The 18,929-nt window shown below is 40.7% G+C and overlaps 1 protein-coding gene across 1 annotated transcript in view; it reads right to left on the bottom strand.

The window, feature by feature from the left end:
- Window positions 1-15,558, bottom strand: part of LOC139753345 (uncharacterized) — a 47,902-nt gene extending 32,344 nt beyond the window's left edge. The window contains exon 1 of the mRNA XM_071669699.1: window positions 15,491-15,558. The gene's annotated coding sequence lies outside the window, so the exon portion shown is untranslated. The remainder of the gene's footprint in view (window positions 1-15,490) is intronic.
- Between the last annotated feature and the right edge of the window lie 3,371 nt (window positions 15,559-18,929).

The raw sequence follows: 18,929 nt of genomic DNA, 5'->3' as shown, positions 1-18,929 counted from the left end.
TTGTTGTGTTCGCTGAGATGTTACCGCGTGCGTGGTGGCTGGCCTTGATTCATGTTGAGGAAGAAGAAACTGCAGGAAATAGAAGTGAAGAAGAGAAGAAATGTGGTGGGATTGAGTTTGGTAAGTTTGTTGTGAAAGAAGAAAAGTTAGAAAAGTTAAAGAGTAAATGGAGATTAATAAGAGAGCAAGGTTATTAGGTATACAGTAGGTGTTGAGGGGTGGTGTCCAGTCAATTTGGAGAGGTGAGTTTAATGGAGGAAGGGAGGACGAGAAAGAGGGAAGGAAAAATAAAACTGGAGGAAGTGGAAGTGTTTTTAGATATTGGGATGTGGTTTGGCAGCGATGGAAACCATGGAAGCGGAAGTGGAATCATAGGGTGGGTGGGATTTGGGGGCGAACAAATATGGGGGGCCTTCCTTTTCTTGTAGAAAAGAATGTGTGGGATTGGGTGAGAGTCCGGAGGAATCATTATCTCGGAAAGCAAAAAGTGGGTATGTTTGAAGGAATAGTGGTTCCAACAATGTTGTATGGTTGCGAGGCGTGGGCTATGGATAGAGTTGTGCGCAGGAGGATGGATGTGCTGGAAATGAGAGGTTTGAGGACAATGTGTGGTGTGAGGTGGTTTGATCGAGTAAGTAACGTAACGGTAAGAGAGATGTGTGGAAATAAAAAGAGCGTGGTTGAGAGAGCAGAAGAGGGTGTTTTGAAATGGTTTGGGCACATGGAGAGAATGAGTGAGGAAAGATTGACCAAGAGGATATATGTGTCGGAGGTGGAGGGAACGAGGAGAAGAGGGAGACCTAATTGCAGGTGGAAAGATGGAGTGAAAAAGATTTTGTGTGATCGGGGCCTGAACATGCAGGAGGGTGAAAGGAGGGCAAGGAATAGAGTGAATTTGAGTGATGTGGTATACCGGGGTTGACGTGCTGTCAGTGGATTGAATCGGGGCATGTGAAGCGTCTGGGGTAAACCATGGAAAGCTGTGTAGGTATGTATATTTTGCGTGTGTGGACGTATGTATATACATGTGTATGGGGGTGGGTTGGGCCATTTCTGTTGTCTGTTTCCTTGCGCTACCTCGCAAACGCGGGAGACAGCGGCAAAAAAAAAAAAAAAAAAAAAAAAATATATATATATATATGTGTGTATGTATGTATATATATATGTTTGAAGAAATAGTGGTTCCAACAATGTTGGTATGGTTGCGAGGTGTGGACTATGGATAGAGTTGTGCGCAGGAGGATGGATGTGCTGGAAATGAGATGTTTGAGGACAATGTGTGGTGTGAGGTGGTTTGATCGAGCAAGTAACGTAAGGTTAAGAGAGATGTGTGGAAATAAAAAGAGCGTGGTTGAGAGAGCAGAAGAGGGTGTTTTGAAATGGTTTGGTCACATGGAGAGAATGAGTGAGGAAAGATTGACCAAGAGGATATATGTGTCGGAGGTGGAGGGAACGAGGAGAAGAGGGAGACCAAATTGGAGGTGGAAAGATGGAGTGAAAAAGATTTTGTGTGATTGGGGCCTGAACATGCAGGAGGGTGAAAGGAGGGCAAGGAATAGACTGAATTGGAGCGATGTGGTATACCAGGGTTGACGTGCTGTCAGTGGATTGAATCAAGGCATGTGAAGCGTCTGGGGTAAAGCATGGAAAGCTGTGTAGGTATGTATATTTGCGTGTGTGGACGTATGTATATACATGTGTATGGGGGTGGGTTGGGCCATTTCTGTCGTCTGTTTCCTTGCGCTACCTCGCAAACGCAGGAGACAGCGACAAAGTGTAATAAATAAATAAATATATATATATATATATATATATATATATATATATATATATATATATATATATATATATATATATAGTGGTGATGTGAGAAGGAGATGGAGTGAGTATTTTGAAGGTTTGCTGAATGTGTTTGATGATAGAGTGGCAGATATAGGGTGTTTTGGTCGAGGTGGTGTGCAAAGTGAGAGGGTTAGGGAAAATGATTTGGTAAACAGAGAAGAGGTAGTGAAAGCTTTGCGGAAGATGAAAGCCGGCAAGGCAGCAGGTTTGGATGGTATTGCAGTGGAATTTATTAAAAAAGGGGGTGACTGTATTGTTGACTAGTTGGTAAGGTTATTTAATGTATGTATGACTCATGGTGAGGTGCCTGAGGATTGGCGGAATGCGTGCATAGTGCCATTGTACAAAGGCAAAGGGGATACGAGTGAGTGCTCAAATTACAGAGGTATAAGTTTGTTGAGTATTCCTGGTAAATTATATGGGAGGGTATTGATTGAGAGGGTGAAGGCATGTACAGAGCATCAGATTGGGGAAGAGCAGTGTGGTTTCAGAAGTGGTAGAGGATGTGTGGATCAGGTGTTTGCTTTGAAGAATGTATGTGAGAAATACTTAGAAAAGCAAATGGATTTGTATGTAGCATTTATGGATCTGGAGAAGGCATATGATAGAGTTGATAGAGATGCTCTGTGGAAGGTATTAAGAATATATGGTGTGGGAGGAAAGTTGTTAGAAGCAGTGAAAAGTTTTTATCGAGGATGTAAGGCATGTGTACGTGTAGGAAGAGAGGAAAGTGATTGGTTCTCAGTGAATGTAGGTTTGCGGCAGGGGTGTGTGATGTCTCCATGGTTGTTTAATTTGTTTATGGATGGGGTTGTTAGGGAGGTAAATGCAAGAGTTTTGGAAAGAGGGGCAAGTATGAAGTCTGTTGGGGATGAGAGAGCCTGGGAAGTGAGTCAGTTGTTGTTCGCTGATGATACAGCGCTGGTGGCTGATTCATGTGAGAAACTGCAGAAGCTGGTGGCTGAGTTTGGAAAAGTGTGTGGAAGAAGAAAGTTAAGAGTAAATGTGAATAAGAGCAAGGTTATTAGGTACAGTAGGGTTGAGGGTCAAGTCAATTGGGAGGTGAGTTTGAATGGAACAAAACTGGAGGAAATATACATACCTACACAGCTTTCCATGGTTTACCCCAGACGCTTTACATGCCTTGATTCAATCCACTGACAGCACGTCAACCCCGGTATACCACATCGCTCCAATTCACTCTATTCCTTGCCCTCCTTTCACCCTCCTGCATGTTCAGGCCCCGATCACACAAAATCTTTTTCACTCCATCTTTCCACCTCCAATTTGGTCTCCCTCTTCTCCTCGTTCCCTCCACCTCCGACACATATATCCTCTTGGTCAATCTTTCCTCACTCATACTCTCCATGTGCCCAAACCACTTCAAAACACCCTCTTCTGATCTCTCAACCACGCTCTTTTTATTTCCACACATCTCTCTTACCCTTACATTACTCACTCGATCAAACCACCTCACACCACACATTGTCCTCAAACATCTCATTTCCAGCACATCCATCCTCCTGCGCACAACTCTATCCATAGCCCACGCCTCGCAACCATACAACATTGTTGGAACCACTATTCCTTCAAACATACCCATTTTTGCTTTCCGAGATAATGTTCTCGACTTCCACACATTCTTCAAGGCCCCCAGAATTTTCGCCCCCTCCCCCACCCTATGATCCACTTCCGCTTCCATGGTTCGATCCGCTGCCAGATCCACTCCCAGATATCTAAAACACTTCACTTCCTCCAGTTTTTCTCCATTCAAACTCACCTCCCAATTGACTTGACCGGCAAGGCAGCAGGTTTGGATGGTATTGCAGTGGAATTTATTAAAAAAGGGGGTGACTGTATTGTGGACTGGTTGGTAAGGTTATTTAATGTATGTATGACTCATGGTGAGGTGCCTGAGGATTGGCGGAATGCGTGCATAGTGCCATTGTACAAAGGCAAAGGGGATAAGAGTGAGTGCTCAAATTACAGAGGTATAAGTTTGTTGAGTATTCCTGGTAAATTATATGGGAGGGTATTGATTGAGAGGGTGAAGGCATGTACAGAGCATCAGATTGGGGAAGAGCAGTGTGGTTTCAGAAGTGGTAGAGGATGTGTGGATCAGGTGTTTGCTTTGAAGAATGTATGTGAGAAATACTTAGAAAAGCAAATGGATTTGTATGTAGCATTTATGGATCTAGAGAAGGCATATGATAGAGTTGATAGAGATGCTCTGTGGAAGGTATTAAGAATATATGGTGTGGGAGGAAAGTTGTTAGAAGCAGTGAAAAGTTTTTATCGAGGATGTAAGGCATGTGTACGTGTAGGAAGAGAGGAAAGTGATTGGTTCTCAGTGAATGTAGGTTTGCGGCAGGGGTGTGTGATGTCTCCATGGTTGTTTAATCTGTTTATGGATGGGGTTGTTAGGGACGTAAATGCAAGAGTTTTGGAAAGAGGGGCAAGTATGAAGTGTGTTGGGGATGAGAGAGCTTGGGAAGTGAGTCAGTTGTTGTTCGCTGATGATACAGCGCTGGTGGTTGATTCATGTGAGAAACTGCAGAAGCTGGTGACTGAGTTTGGTAAAGTGTGTGGAAGAAGAAAGTTAAGAGTAAATGTGAATAAGAGCAAGGTTATTAGGTACAGTAGGGTTGAGGGTCAAGTCATATATATATATATATATATATATATATATATATATATATATATATATATATATATAAAAGTATGTTCTGGAAGGAGGTAAATAAAGTGCGTAAGACAAGGGAGCAAATGGGAACTTCAGTGAAGGGGGCTAATGGGGAGGTGATAACAAGTAGTGGTGATGTGAGAAGATGGAGTGAATATTTTGAAGGTTTGCTGAGTGTGTTTGATGACAGAGTGGCAGATATAGGGTGTTTTGGTCGAGGTGGTGTGCAAAGTGAGAGGGTTAGGGAAAATGATTTGGTAAACAGAGAAAAGGTAGTAAAAGCTTTGCAGAAGATGAAAGCCAGCAAGGCAGCAGGTTTGGATGGTACTACAGTGGAATTTATTAAAAAAGGGGGTGACTGTATTGTTGACTTTGTTGACTGGTTGGTAAGGTTATTCAATGTTTGTATGATTCATGGTGAGGTGCCTGAGGATTGGCGGAATGATTGCATAGTGCCATTGTACAAAGGCAAAGGGGATAAGAGTGAGTGCTCAAATTACAGAGGTATAACTTTGTTGAGTATTCCTGGTAAATTATATGGGAGGGTATTGATTGAGAGGGTGAAGGCATGTACAGAGCATCAGATTGGGGAAGAGCAGTGTGGTTTCCGAAGTGGTAGAGGATGTGTGGATCAGGTGTTTCCTTTGAAGAATATATGTGAGAAATACTTAGAAAAGCAAATGGATTTGTATGTAGCATTTATGGATCTGGAGAAGGTATATGATAGGGTTGATAAGAGATGCTCTGTGGAAGGTACTAAGAGCATATGGTGTGGGAGGCAAGTTGTTAGAAGCAGTGAAAAGTTTTTATCAAGGATGTAAGGCATGTGTACATGTAGGAAGAGAGGAAAGTGATTGGTTCTCAGCGAATGTAGGTTTGGGGCAGGGGTGTGGGATGTCTCCATGGTTGTTTAATTTGTTTATGGATGGGGTTTTTAGGGAGGTGAATGCAAGAGTTTTGGAAAGAGGGGCAAGTATTCAGTCTGTTGGGGATGAGAGAGCTTGGGAAGTGAGTCAGTTGTTGTTCACTGATGATACAGCACTGGAGGCTGATTCATGTGAGAAACTGCAGAAGTTGGTGACTGAGTTTGGTAAAGTGTGTGAAAGAAGAAAGTTAAGAGTAAATGTGAATAAGAGCAAGATTATTAGGTACAGTAGGGTTGAGGGTCAAATCAATTGGGAGGTAAGTTTGAATGGAGAAAAACTGGAGGAAGTAAAGTGTTTTAGATATCTGGGAGTGGATCTGGCAGCGGATGGGACCTTGGAAGCGGAAGTGAATCATAGGGTGGGGGAGGGGGCGAAAGTCCTGGGAGCCTTGAAGAATGTTTGGAAGTCGAGAACATTATCTCAGAAAGCAAAAATGGTTATGTTTGAAGGAATAGTGGTTCCAACAATGTTGCATGGTTGTGAGGCGTGGGCTATGGATAGAGTTGTATGGAGTAGGGTGGATGTGCTGGAAATCAGATGTTTGAGGACAATATGTGGTGTGAGGTGGTTTCATCGAGTAAGTAATGTAAGGGTAAGAGAGATGTGTGGAAATAAAAAGAGCGTGGTTGAGAGAGCAGAAGCGGGTGTTTTGAAATGGTTTGGCAACATGGAGAGAATGAGTGAGGAAAGATTGACCAAGAGGATATATGTGTCGGAGGTGGAGGGAACAATGAGAAGTGGGAGACCAAATTGGAGGTGGAAAGATGGAGTGAAAAAGATTTTGAGTGATCGGGGCCTGAACATGCAGGAGGGTGAAAGGCGGGCAAGGAATAGAGTGAATTGGATCGATGTGGTATACCGGGGTCGATATGCTGTCAATGGATCGAATCAGGGCATGTGAAGCGTCTGGGGTAAACCATGGAAAGTTCTGTGGGGCCTGGATGTGGAAAGGGAGCTGTGGTTTCGGGTATTATTGCATGACAGCTAGAGTCTGAGTGTGAACGAATGGAGCCTTTGTTGTCTTTTCCTGGTGCTACCTCGCACACATGAGGGGGAGGGGGATGTTATTCCATGTGTGGCGGGGTGGCAATGGGAATGAATAAAGGCAGACAGTGTGAATTGTGTGCATGTGTATATATGTATATGTCTGTGTGTGTATATATATGTGTACATTGAGATGTATGGGTATGTATATTTGCGTGTGGGGACGTGTATGTATATACATGTGTATGGGGGTGGGTTGGGCCATTTCTTTTGTCTGTTTCCTTGCGCTACCTCGCAAACGTGGGAGAAGGCGACAAAGCAAAATAATAAGAAAAATAAAATATATATTGTTATCACCTCCCCATTAGCCCCCTTCACTGAAGTTCCCATTTCTTCCCCTGTCTTACTCACTTTATTTACCTCCTTCCAAAACATCTTTTTATTCTCCTTGAAATTTAATGATACTCTTTCACCCTAACTCTCATTTGCCCTCTTTTTCACCTCTTGCACCTTTCTCTTGACCTCCTGCCTCTTTCTTTTATACATCTCCCACTCATTTGCATTATTTCCCTGAAAAAATCATCCAAATGCCTCTCTCTTCTCTTTCACTAATAATCTGACTTCTTCATCCCACCACTCACTACCCTTTCTAATCTGCCCACCTCCCACGCTTCTCATGCCACAGGCATCTTTTGCGCAAGCCATCACTGCTTCCCTAAATACATCCCATCCCTCCCCCACTCCCCTTACCTCCTTTGTTCTCGCCTTTTCCCACTCTGTACTGTCTCTCCTGGTACTTCCTCAAACAAGTCTCCTTCCCAAGCTCACTTACTCTCACCACCCTCTTCACCCCAACATTCTTCTTTTCTGAAAACCTCTACAAATCTTCACCTTTGCCTCCACAAGATAATGGCCAGACATCCCTCTAGTTGCACCTCTCAGCACATTAACATCCAAAAGTCTCTCTTTCGCACGCCTATCAATTAACACGTAATCCAATAACGCTCTCTGGCCATCTCTCCTACTTACATACATATACTTATGTATATTTCTCTTTTTAAACCAGGTATTCCCAATCACCAGTCCTTTTTCAGCACATAAATCTAAAAGCTCTTCACTATTTCCATTTACAACACTGAACACTCCATGTACACCAATTATTCCCTCAACTGCAACATTACTCACCTTTGCATTCAAATCACCCATCACTATAACCCAGTCTCGTGCATCAAAACTACTAACACACTCACTCAGCTGCTCCCAAAACACTTGACTCTCATGATCTTTCTTCTCATGCCCAGGTGCACATGCACCAATAATCACCCATCTCTTTCCATCCACTTTCAGTTTTACCCATATCAATCTAGAGTTTACTTTCTTACACTCTATCAAATACTCCCACCACTCGTTTCAGGAGTAGTACTACTACTTCCCTTGCTCTTGTCCTCTCACTAACCCCTGACTTTACTCCTAAGACATTTCCAAACCACTCTTCCCCTTTACCCTTGAGCTTTGTTTCACTCATAGCCAAAACATTGAGGTTCGTTTCCTCAAACATAGTGAAGTGAATCGTAGGGTGGGCAAGGGGGAAAAAGTTCTGGGAGCGTTGAAGAATGTGTGGACATCAAGAGCATTATCTTGGAAAGCAAAAATGGGTATGTTTGAAGGAATAGTGGTTCCAACAATGTTATATGGCTGCGAGGCGTGGGCTATAGACAAAGTTGTGCGGAGGAGGGTGGATGTGCTGGAAATGAGAACTTTGAGGACAATATGTGGTGTGAGGTGGTTTGATCGAGGAAGTAATAAGTAAGTAAGAGAGTTGTGTGGAAATAAAAAGAGTGTGGTTGAGAGAGCAGAAGAGGGTGTTTTGAAATGGTTTGGTCACATGGAGAGAATGAGTGAGGAAAGATTGACCGAGAGGACATATGTGTCAGAAGTGGAGGGAACAAGGAGAAGTGGGAGACCAAATTGGAGGTGGAAAGATGGAGTGAAAAAGAGTTTGAGTGATCGGGGCCTGAACATGCAGGAGGGTGAAAGGCGTACAAGGAATAGAGTGAATTAGAACGATGTGCTATGCTGGGGTCAACATGCTGTCAATGGATTGAGCCAGGGCATGTGAAGCATCTGGGGTAAACCATGGAAAGTTGTGTGGGGCCTGGATGTGGAAAGTGAGCTGTGGTTTCAGTGCATTATACATGACAGTTAGAGACTGAGTGTGAACGAATATGGCCTTTCTTATCTTTTCCTAGCGCTACTTCATGCACATGTGGGGGTAGGGGGTTGTTATTTCATGTGTGGCGGAGTGGCGATGGGAATGAATATAGGCACACAGTATGAATTATGTACATGTGTATATACGTATATGTCTTTGTGAGTATATATATGTATACGCTGAGATGCATAGGTATGTATATTTGTGTGTGTGTATGAGTATGTATATACATGTGTATGTGGGTGGGTTGGGCCATTCTTTCGTCTGTTTCCTTGCGCTACCTCATTAATGCGGGAGACAGAGACAGAGTAAAATAAATAAATAAATAAATATATACATATAATTTAGGGAAGCAGTGAGGTCTTGCATAAGAGGTACATGTGTCACGAGAAATGAGGGAGGTGGGCAGATTAGAAAGGATAGTGAGTGGTGGGGGATGAATTAAAAAAAGTGGCAGAAGGTGTAAGAGGTCAAGAGAAAGGTGCAAGAGGTGAAAAACAAGGCAAAGAAGAGTTGAGGTGAGAGTATCATTAAATCTTTAGGGAAGAACAAAAAGATGTTTTGGAAGGAGGTAAATATAGTGCGTAAGACAAGAGAACAAATGGGAACATCGTTGAAGGGGACAAATGGGGAGGTAATAACAAGTAGTGATGAAGTAAGAAAGAGATGGAGTGAGTGTTTTGAAGGTTTGTTGAATGTGTTTGATGAGAGATTGGCAGATATTGGGTGTTTTGGTCAGGGTGGTGTGCAAGGTGAGAGGGTCAGAGAGAATAGTTTGGTAAGCAGAGAAGAGGAAGTGAAAGATGGCAATGTGGCAGGTTTGGATGGTATTGCAGCGGAATTTATTAAAAAAACGGGGTGACTGTGTTGTTGATTGGTTGGTAAGGATATTGAATGTATGTATGGATCATAATGAAGTGCCTGAGGACTGGTGGAATGCATGCATAGTGCAACTGTAGAAAGGCAAAGGGGATAAATGTGTGTTTAAATTACACAGGCATAAGTTTGTTGAGTATTGGGAAATTATATGGGAGGGTATTGATTAAGAGGGTAAAGGCATGTACAGAGCATCGGATTCAGGAAGAGCAGTGTGGTTTCAGAAGTGGCGGAGGATTTGTGGATCAGGTGTTTGCTTTGAAGAATGTATGTGAGAAATTCTTAGAAAAACAGATGGATTTGTATGTAGCATTTGTGGATCTGTTGAAGGCATATGATAGGGTTGATAGAGATGCTCTGTGGAAGGTTTTAAGAGTATATGGTGTGGGAGGTACGTTGCTAGAGATTGTGAAAAGTTTTTACCAAGGATGTAAGGTATGTGTAAGGAAAGGAGAGTGACTGGTTCCCAGTGAATGTCAGTTTGCAGCAGGGGTGCGTGATGTCTCCATGGTTGTTTAATTTGTTTATGGATGGGGTTGTTAGGTAAGTGAATGCAAGAGTTTTGGAGAGATGGGCAAGTATGCATTTTGTTCTGGATGAGAGGGCTTGGGAAGTGGGTCAGCTGTTGTTCGCTGATGATGCAGCGCTGGTGGCTGATTCGGGTGAGAAACTGTAGAAGTCGGTGACTGAGTTGGGTAAAGTGTGTGAAAGAAAAAAGCTGAGAGTAAATGTGAGTCACAGGGTGGGGTGGGGTGGGAGCAAGGTTCTGGGAGCGTTTGAGAATGCCTCTGTAATTTCAACACTCACCTTTAACCCCTTTGTACAAAAGCATTATGCATGCATTCCACCAATCCTCATGCACTTCATGATCCATACATACAGTGAATATCCTACCAACCAATTAACAACACAGTCACCCCCTATTTTAGTAAATTCCACTGTAATACCATCCAAACCTGCTGCCTTGCTGGCTTTCATCTTCCACAAAGCCTTCACTACCTCTTTGTTCATCGAACAATTCTGCTTGACTCTCTCACTTTGCACACCACCCTGACCAAAACACCCTATATCGGCAACTCTATCATCAAACACATTCAACAAACCTTCTCACTTCATCACTACTTGTTCTTACCTCCCCATTAGCCCCCTTCATCGGTGTTTCCATTCTCTTTTCTTATGCTCTTTATTTACCTCCTTCCAAAACATCATTTTATTCTCCCTAAAATTCAATGATACTCTCTCACCCCAACTCTCATTTGCCTTCTTTTTCACCTCTTTCACCTTTCTCTTGACCTCCTGCCACTTCTTTTATTCATCTCCCAGTCATTTGCACTACTTCCCTGCAAAAATCGTCCAAATGCCTCTCTCTTCTCTTTCACTTACAATCTTACTTCATCCCACCACCATACCAAACCCTTTCTAATTTGCCCAACCCCCACCTTTCTCCTGCCACAAGCATCTTTCTTGCAAGCCATCAATGCTTCCCTAAATATATTCCATTCCTTCCCCACTCCCCTTACATCATTTGCTCTCACCTTTTGCCATTCTGCACTCAATCTCTCCCGTATTTCCTCACACAAGTCTCCTTTCCAAGCTTACATACTCTTACCACTCTCTTCATCCCAACATTCTCTCTTCTTTTCTGGAAACCTCTACAAATCTTCACCTTCGCCTGCAAAACATCCATACAGCTACCCCTCTCAGCACATTAACATCCAAAAGCCTCTCTTTTACTCGCCTATCAATTAGCACGAAATCCAATAATACCCTCTGGCTATCTCTCCTACTCACATACGTATACTTATGTATATCTCTCTTTTTAAGCCAGGTATTACCAATCACCAGTCTTTTTTCAGCAAACAAATCCATAAGCTCTTCTCCATTTCCATTTACAACAAAGAACACACCACGTACACAATTATACCCTCAATTGGTACTTTACTCACCTTCGCATTTAAATCACCCATCACTATAACCTGGTCCTGTGCATCAAAGCTGCTAACACTCACTCAAATGCTCCCAAAACACTTGCCTCTCATGATCTATCTTCTAATGACCAGGTGCATAGGCAACAATAATCACCTATCTCTCTCCAACCACTTTAAGTTTTACCCACATCCATTTAGAATTTATTTTCTTACACTCTTTCTCATACTCCCATAACTCCTGCTTCAGGAGTAGTGCTACTCCTTCCTTAGCTCTTGTCTTCTCACTAACCCCTGACTTTACTCTCAAGACTTTTCTAAACCATTCTTCCCCGTTACCCTTGAGCTTTGTTTCACTCAGAGCCAGAACATCCATGTACCTTTCCCCAAACATACTACATATTTCTCGTTTCATCTCATCTTGGTTACATCTACACACATTCAGACACTCCAATCTGAGCCTTCGTGGAGGATGAGCACTCCCCACTGGATTCCTTTTTCTGTTCCCCTTTTAGAAACTGAAGTAATTTTAGGGGGAATAAAAAGATGTTCTGGAAAGAACATCGGTGAAAGGGGAAAGGGGGAGAGTAATAACACTAAGTGATGAAGTGAGGAGGTGGAGTGAGTATTGTGAAGGTATGTTAAATGCATTTGATGATAGAGTGGCAGATGTAGGGATTTTGGTTGAGGTGGTGTGTGAAGTGAGAGGGTCAGGGAGAATTATTTGGTTGAGAGAGAAGAGGTAATGAAAGTCTGTGGAAGATAAAATCCAGCAAGGCAGCAGGTTTGGATAATACTGGAGTAGAATATATTAAGAAAGGGGGTGACTGCGTTGTCGACTAGTTGGCAGGGATATTCAGCATATGTATGGATCACAGTGAAGTGCTTGAGGATTGGCAGAATGCATGCATAGATCCGCTGTACAAAGGCAAAGGAGATAAAGGTGAGTGTTCAAACTACAAAGGCATAAGTTTGTTAAGTATTCCTGGGAAACTGTATGGGAGAGTACAGACTGAGAGGGTGAAGGTATGTACAGAGTGCGAGACTGGGGAGGAGCATTGTGGTTTCAGAAGCGGTAGAGGATGTGTGGATCAGGTGTGTACTTTGAAGAATGTGTGTGAGAAATACTTAGAAAAACAGACGGATCTGTATGTAGCTTTTATGGAACTGGAGAAGGCATATAATAGGGTTGATCAAGCTACTTTGTGGAACATCCAAGTTTCCTTCCTCAAACATACAACCTATTTCTCCTTTCTTCTCACCTTGGTTGCATTCACGCACATTCGGACACCCTAATCTGAGCCTTCGAGGAGGATGAGCACTCCCTGATTGACTACTGTTTCCCTTTTTAGAAATCTAAATACAATGATGGTTGTTTTCCAGCCCCTTCTCCTGCCCCCCTTAGTCACTCTGTACAACAAATGAGTAATACATGGGAAGAATTCTTTCTCCTGTATTGTGTGTGTGTGTGTGTGTGTGTGTGTGTGTGTGTGTGTGTGTGTGTGTGTGTGTGTGTGTGCTAATTCATGTTAGGCGGGGTGGTGACGGGAATGGATGAGGGCAGAAAGTATGAATATGTATGTACATGTGTATATATGTGTATGTATATGTTGAAATATATAGGTATAGATATGTACGTGTGCGGGTGTTTATGTATATACATGTGTATGTGGGTGGGTTGGGCCATTCTTTCATCTGTTTCCTTGCGCTAACTAGCTAATGCAGGCGACAGCAATAAAGTACAATATAATATATAATAATATAACAACTGTCTCACTTACCAGGTCCTCTCATCCCTAACAGACTGCATACTCGCCCCTCTCTCCAAAACTCTTGCATCTACCTTCTTAACCATCCCATCCCTAAACAAATCAAACAACCATGGGGACATCACACACACCTGCCACAGACCGACATTCACTGGGAACCAGTCACTCTCCTCTCTTCCCACTCGTACAGATGCCTTAGATCCTTGGTAAAAACTTTTCACTGCTAACAACTTACCCCCCACATCATATACTCTCAAAAGATTCCACAAAGCATCTCTATCAACCCTATGATATGCCTTTTCCAGATACATAAATTCTAAATACAAATCCATCTATTTTCTGAGCATTTCCCACATACATTCTTCAAAGCAAACACCAATGTGCGTTTGTGTGTCTCCATGTACAAGAAGTCGTCAATCACTCACAACACAACCAGACAAATTCAGTTCTTATCCTCCAGTCACCTTGAATAGCCTATCTCTTCCACTGAACAAAATACCAATTACAGTCTAGACCAGTGGTTCTTAAACTTTTTGGCCTTGCACCCCCTCTCAGCATAGTCCTGGATACCGCACTCCCCCTCTGCCCTTTCAAGTTTTATTAAACAAGAATCCGTAATCTTTATAACAGTATACAGTACTTAACTGCTTATGCGGGATTACTGCAGTGGATCTTTATACCAATAAACTTGTTTCTTACTAAAGTATGAGTTTTTGGATGAATAAAAGAAGAATTTCTGCTTCTATATCATAGTTTTATTTCATTATCTTTATGCACCTAGTTCCAATGAACCTTAAAATATTAACTGGAAATAGGAACTACAATCAAATAAAAAAAAACACTCATTTCCAGAGCAGAAATTAACATCAGAAATTATTCATCAAACTGAAACCAAACATTTTCTTATTTCTAAGATATTTGCTGAGTGCACTGTACGAGAGTAATGATTTTTATGCATATTCTGCTTATAAATTTGATAATCCAAATGCAATTAAATGAAAAGTCATTGGAAAACAGCAGAATGTAAGTACAGTAAAACCAAACTTTCACACACTTTTGCCGCCTGTACTACTTAAATCAGCATGTCACAAACAAGAAGGTAAACTACATAAGTTGACTTTGGTGGCTAGATAGTACTCATCAATGAGATGGGTGGTACTGACTCTTCTGATTGACTAGTCTAGTAATGTTTGGTATCATCTGATTGCTAAGGACACATCGGATATCATCCTCCAAATCTAGCTTATTTCTTTGCTTTGTTTTTATATCAACCAATGCTGAAAAACCTACTTCACATAGGTAAGCAGATGATAACGTGAAAGTGACTTTTAGGACAGACTGGATTATTTTGTGGTACACTGAGATGCTTCACCCAAACTTCTCTAGACCAAAATAAGTAAAATCATCCTTTGCTACAGCATTAAATTTCAGTTCAAGAAATTCTTGCATAGGTTCAGGAAGATCCTCAACTTCAAAGGGTAAAGGGTTCCTGGTAAAGTTGAATTCAAAACTACTGTTGCTAATGTTATGAAAATAGTGATGAAATTCGTTATCCCTTCCAAACTTTTCTCTCTGACTGCTCATGCCTCCCTTTGAATTTTCTGGCAACCCCACTGCCCCCCTTCCCCCAACCCCCAATTTAAAAACTACTGTTCTAGACCAGCCTAGGAATAATATCTTAACCATGAAGTATAATGCTCCATATCTTGCTTCCACAGAATCAATCAAACTTTAACTATGGAGTCTATGGATGTGCACTTCCAAATCTGTAAATCTACTTGAATGGTGTCCCCAAACTAATTATAATTTACCCTATTGACTTTCTAATATCATTAAATAATATACAATGTTCAAAACAATATCATTGTATTTTCTAATAACCTCCCAAGCAATAGCAAAATATTTGAACAGGCAAATCAATCAGTGATGCGGGGCAAAATTTGATTTTGACATAAAATCAATTGCCCTACACGTTTTAGAATATCTATTAGGACAAGGCACAAGGAAAGTATAAAATTAGCTATTAGTTCCAGCATAACATTAAGAGAACATTTATATATGGGTACGGTGAAATGAAGTCAGCAATCATTTCATTCTGACCCATTAAGACGCTAGAGGCTTAATATAATTTACCTACTGGTGCCATATTTGATAGCTAAAAAATCTGATGAATCTCAATAACTGATTCCATTAATAATAGTAGACAATGTAAATGATTAACTATGGAAAAACGAAATAATAATACTGTAAGTAATCTAATATAAATTATATACCAAAATTTGTGTTGATCCTTCCCTTATCTCCATGGAAGCCCTCCAACGACTTTAATGTAAACATTGACACAGAGGGATACGGGCACAAATAATTATGTATGGGCTACGGAAGATATTAACTCGCTTAAAAAGAAGTTATACGTATTACATTACTGAAATAAAGAAATAAAACCAGAAGAGATATTTCAACCGTACATGGGTAAAGAGATATGATATGGAGTATCTATGTATATGCTACAGTCTTTAAAACCTTAAGGAATGAACACAATAGGCTACAAATGTCACTAAATTGTAAGTTGGATCATATTATTAAAAAAAAGCGATTGGCCTAAGAACACAAACCCCTTCTTTTGTGATAAACCTGTCTAGTAAACAACTAGATAAGGATTCCTTGTGTGCATTAGGCTATGGATTAAGTTTTGTGTGCTCTAACAGGGAATCCAGCCGTGTTAATGCCAAAAAGTCTTTTTATAATTTAGAGAAATACAGTAATTTAACTATTGATAAAATTAATATGTGTAAGGATTTAGTGTATGCCAATTTGTCAAAACCAGTGGAATTTAATTGCCCCAAAAGATTTATAAGAGTTATTTACACCATATAAAATGACAAAGATATACATATTACTAAAGCAAATGAGGCTAACACTGTTGTGATTTTAGACAAAAGTAACTATTTATCTAAAATGGATGATCTTTTAAATGATGACACAACATATTCTAAACTCAATAAAAATCCCATAGAAGCACTTAATTCCCATTTCAATGAAGAAATAAAGTTGTTGTTCAAAGATAATGGTTCTCTTATCAAAAGTTTGTCATCTTTGTCCCCTTCATTGCCATATATGTATGGACTTATCAAAACATATAAATAGAATTTTCCAGCAAGACCTTTTGTGAGTTCAGTGGGCTCCATCACATATAAATTGTCAAAATGGTTAGTTTCTTTATTAAGCCCTTTAGTGGGTAAGGTATCAAATTCTAATATCATGAACAAATGTAGATTTAGTCAACAAGCTAAACAATATTGATGTTAATTTTGATTTCAAACTAGATAGCTTTGATGTTTCCTCACTTTTTACTAAAGTTCCAGTTGATGACCTTTTAGAATATTTATTTGATGTTTTGGATGATATTCATTTACCTGTTTCAAGGTCTGTTTTCATTGAACTGATAAAATTGTGTGTAAAAGACTGTGTATTTCAATTCAGTGAAGATTATTATGCTCAAAAATTTTGGTATTGCAATGGCTAGCCCTCTTTCACCTGTACCAAGTAATCTTTATAGGGAATTTTTTGAAACAGAATCACTAAAGGATATCTTACCTTCTAATGCAATTTGGTTGAGGTATGTAGATGATGTTCTTTGTGTTTGGCCAACAAATGAAAATTTACAAATATTTCTCCCCTTAGCAATTTAGTACCTTCCATCATATATACTGTAGAAAATGAAAATAACTGTAAATTACCATTTTTAGATTGCATGATCCATTGGCAAGGAAACAAGAACTAAAATATTCTTGGTGTCACTGGGAGGTTTAGGCTCAACTCTATAAAATGATTTCTTTGCTAACTTAAGGGATTTATCAATGAAAGATCTAAGTTAAAGTACCTTAGATCTTTCATTGATAAATCCCTTAAGTTAGCAAAGAAATCATTTTGTAGAGTTGAGCCTAAACCTCCCATTGACACCAAGAATATTTTAGTTCTCCCTTTTGATAATGATTTTACTTTACTTCCCATGTTGCTTAAATCCTTTAATGTAAATGTTGCCTTCATCAACAATAATACTATAAAGAATATCTTAATGAGGAATTCTCCAGAAAATTCTCCTGGATGCATCTATAAAATGCCATGTAGAAATTGTGGAAAGTTTTATATTGGGCAGACTGGTAAGGATCTTTCTGTTAGGCTTAAGCAACATAAAGAACGGGGAAAGAATCAAATGCCATATCAAATCATGTTAAAAAATATGATCATTGTATTGACTGGAGTAATGCCATCTCAGTTAGTAACTCTTAACTCTATTACCACAAGAAATATCATTGAATCTTCTATTATTAAATACACAAAGAATTATAATCTTAATATCAGTGATGGTCTATACAAATTAGATAACTTTATTGATGATAAAACTTTGTGATATGATAAGTTTAAGAACGCTCGTTGCATGTCTTGGACAATCGCATGTTTACCAAATGGCGTCCTAGTTTCGTCTCTTCGATGTATATCAAGTGACTTATATTTCTCTCTTGTGCCTCCCCTGATGATGTGATTATTACATGAAAGTGCACTTGGGAACGTATCGTGTTTCATTTTCCCCGTGGACACATAGGAGAGGGTGTAGTAAAAGCTTTACAGAAGATGAAAGCCGGCAAGGCAGCAGGTTTGGATGGTATTGCAATGGAATTTATTAAAAAAAGGGGGGGACTGTATTGTTGACTGGTTGGTAAGATTATTTAATGTATATATGACTCATGGTCAGTGAATGTAGGTTTGCGGCAGGGGTGTGTGATGTCTCCATGGTTGTTTAATTTGTTTATGGATGGGGTTGTTAGGGAGGTGAATGCAAGAGTTTTGGAAAGAGGGGCAAGTATGAAGTCTGTTGGGGATGAGAGAGCTTGGGAAGTGAGTCAGTTGTTCGCTGATGATACAGCGCTGGTGGCTGATTCATGTGAGAAACTGCAGAAGCTGGTGACTGAGTTTTGGTAAAGTATGTGAAAGAAGAAAGTTAAGAGTAAATGTGAATAAGAGCAAGGTTATTAGGTACAGTAGGGTTGAGGGTCAAGTCAATTGGGAGGTAAGTTTGAATGGAGAAAAACTGGAGGAAGTAAGTGTTTTAGATATCTGGGAGTGGATCTGGCAGCGGATGGAACCATGGAAGCGGAAGTGGATCATAGGGTGGGGGAGGGGGCGAAAATTCTGGGAGCCTTGAAGAATGTGTGGAAGTCGAGAACATTATCTCGGAAAGCAAAAATTGGTATGTTTCAAGGAATAGTGGTTCCAACAATGTTGTATGGTTGCGAGGCATGGGCTATGGATAGAGTTATGCGCAGGAGGATGAATGTGCTGGAAATGAGATGTTTGAGGACAATGTGTGTTGTGAGGTGGTTTGATTAAGTAACGTAAGGGTAAGAGAGATGTGTGGAAATAAAAAGAGCGTGGTTGAGAGAGCAGTAGAGGGTGCTTTGAAATGGTTTGGGCACATGGAGAGAATGAGTGAGGAAAGATTGACCAAGAGGATATATGTGTCGGAGGTGGAGGGAACGAGGAGAAGTGGGAGGCCAAATTGGAGGTGGAAAGATGGAGTGAAAAAGATTTTGTGTGATCGGGGCCTGAACATGCAGGAGGGTGAAAGGAGGGCAAGGAATAGAGTGAATGGGATCGATGTGGTATAACGGGGTTGACGTGCTGTCAGTGGATTGAATCAGGGCATGTGAA

The sequence above is a fragment of the Panulirus ornatus genome, chromosome 14, assembly GCF_036320965.1.
Source record: "Panulirus ornatus isolate Po-2019 chromosome 14, ASM3632096v1, whole genome shotgun sequence".
NCBI classification, from domain to species: Eukaryota; Metazoa; Arthropoda; class Malacostraca; order Decapoda; family Palinuridae; genus Panulirus; species Panulirus ornatus.
This window is presented reverse-complemented; position numbering and strand designations above follow the sequence as displayed.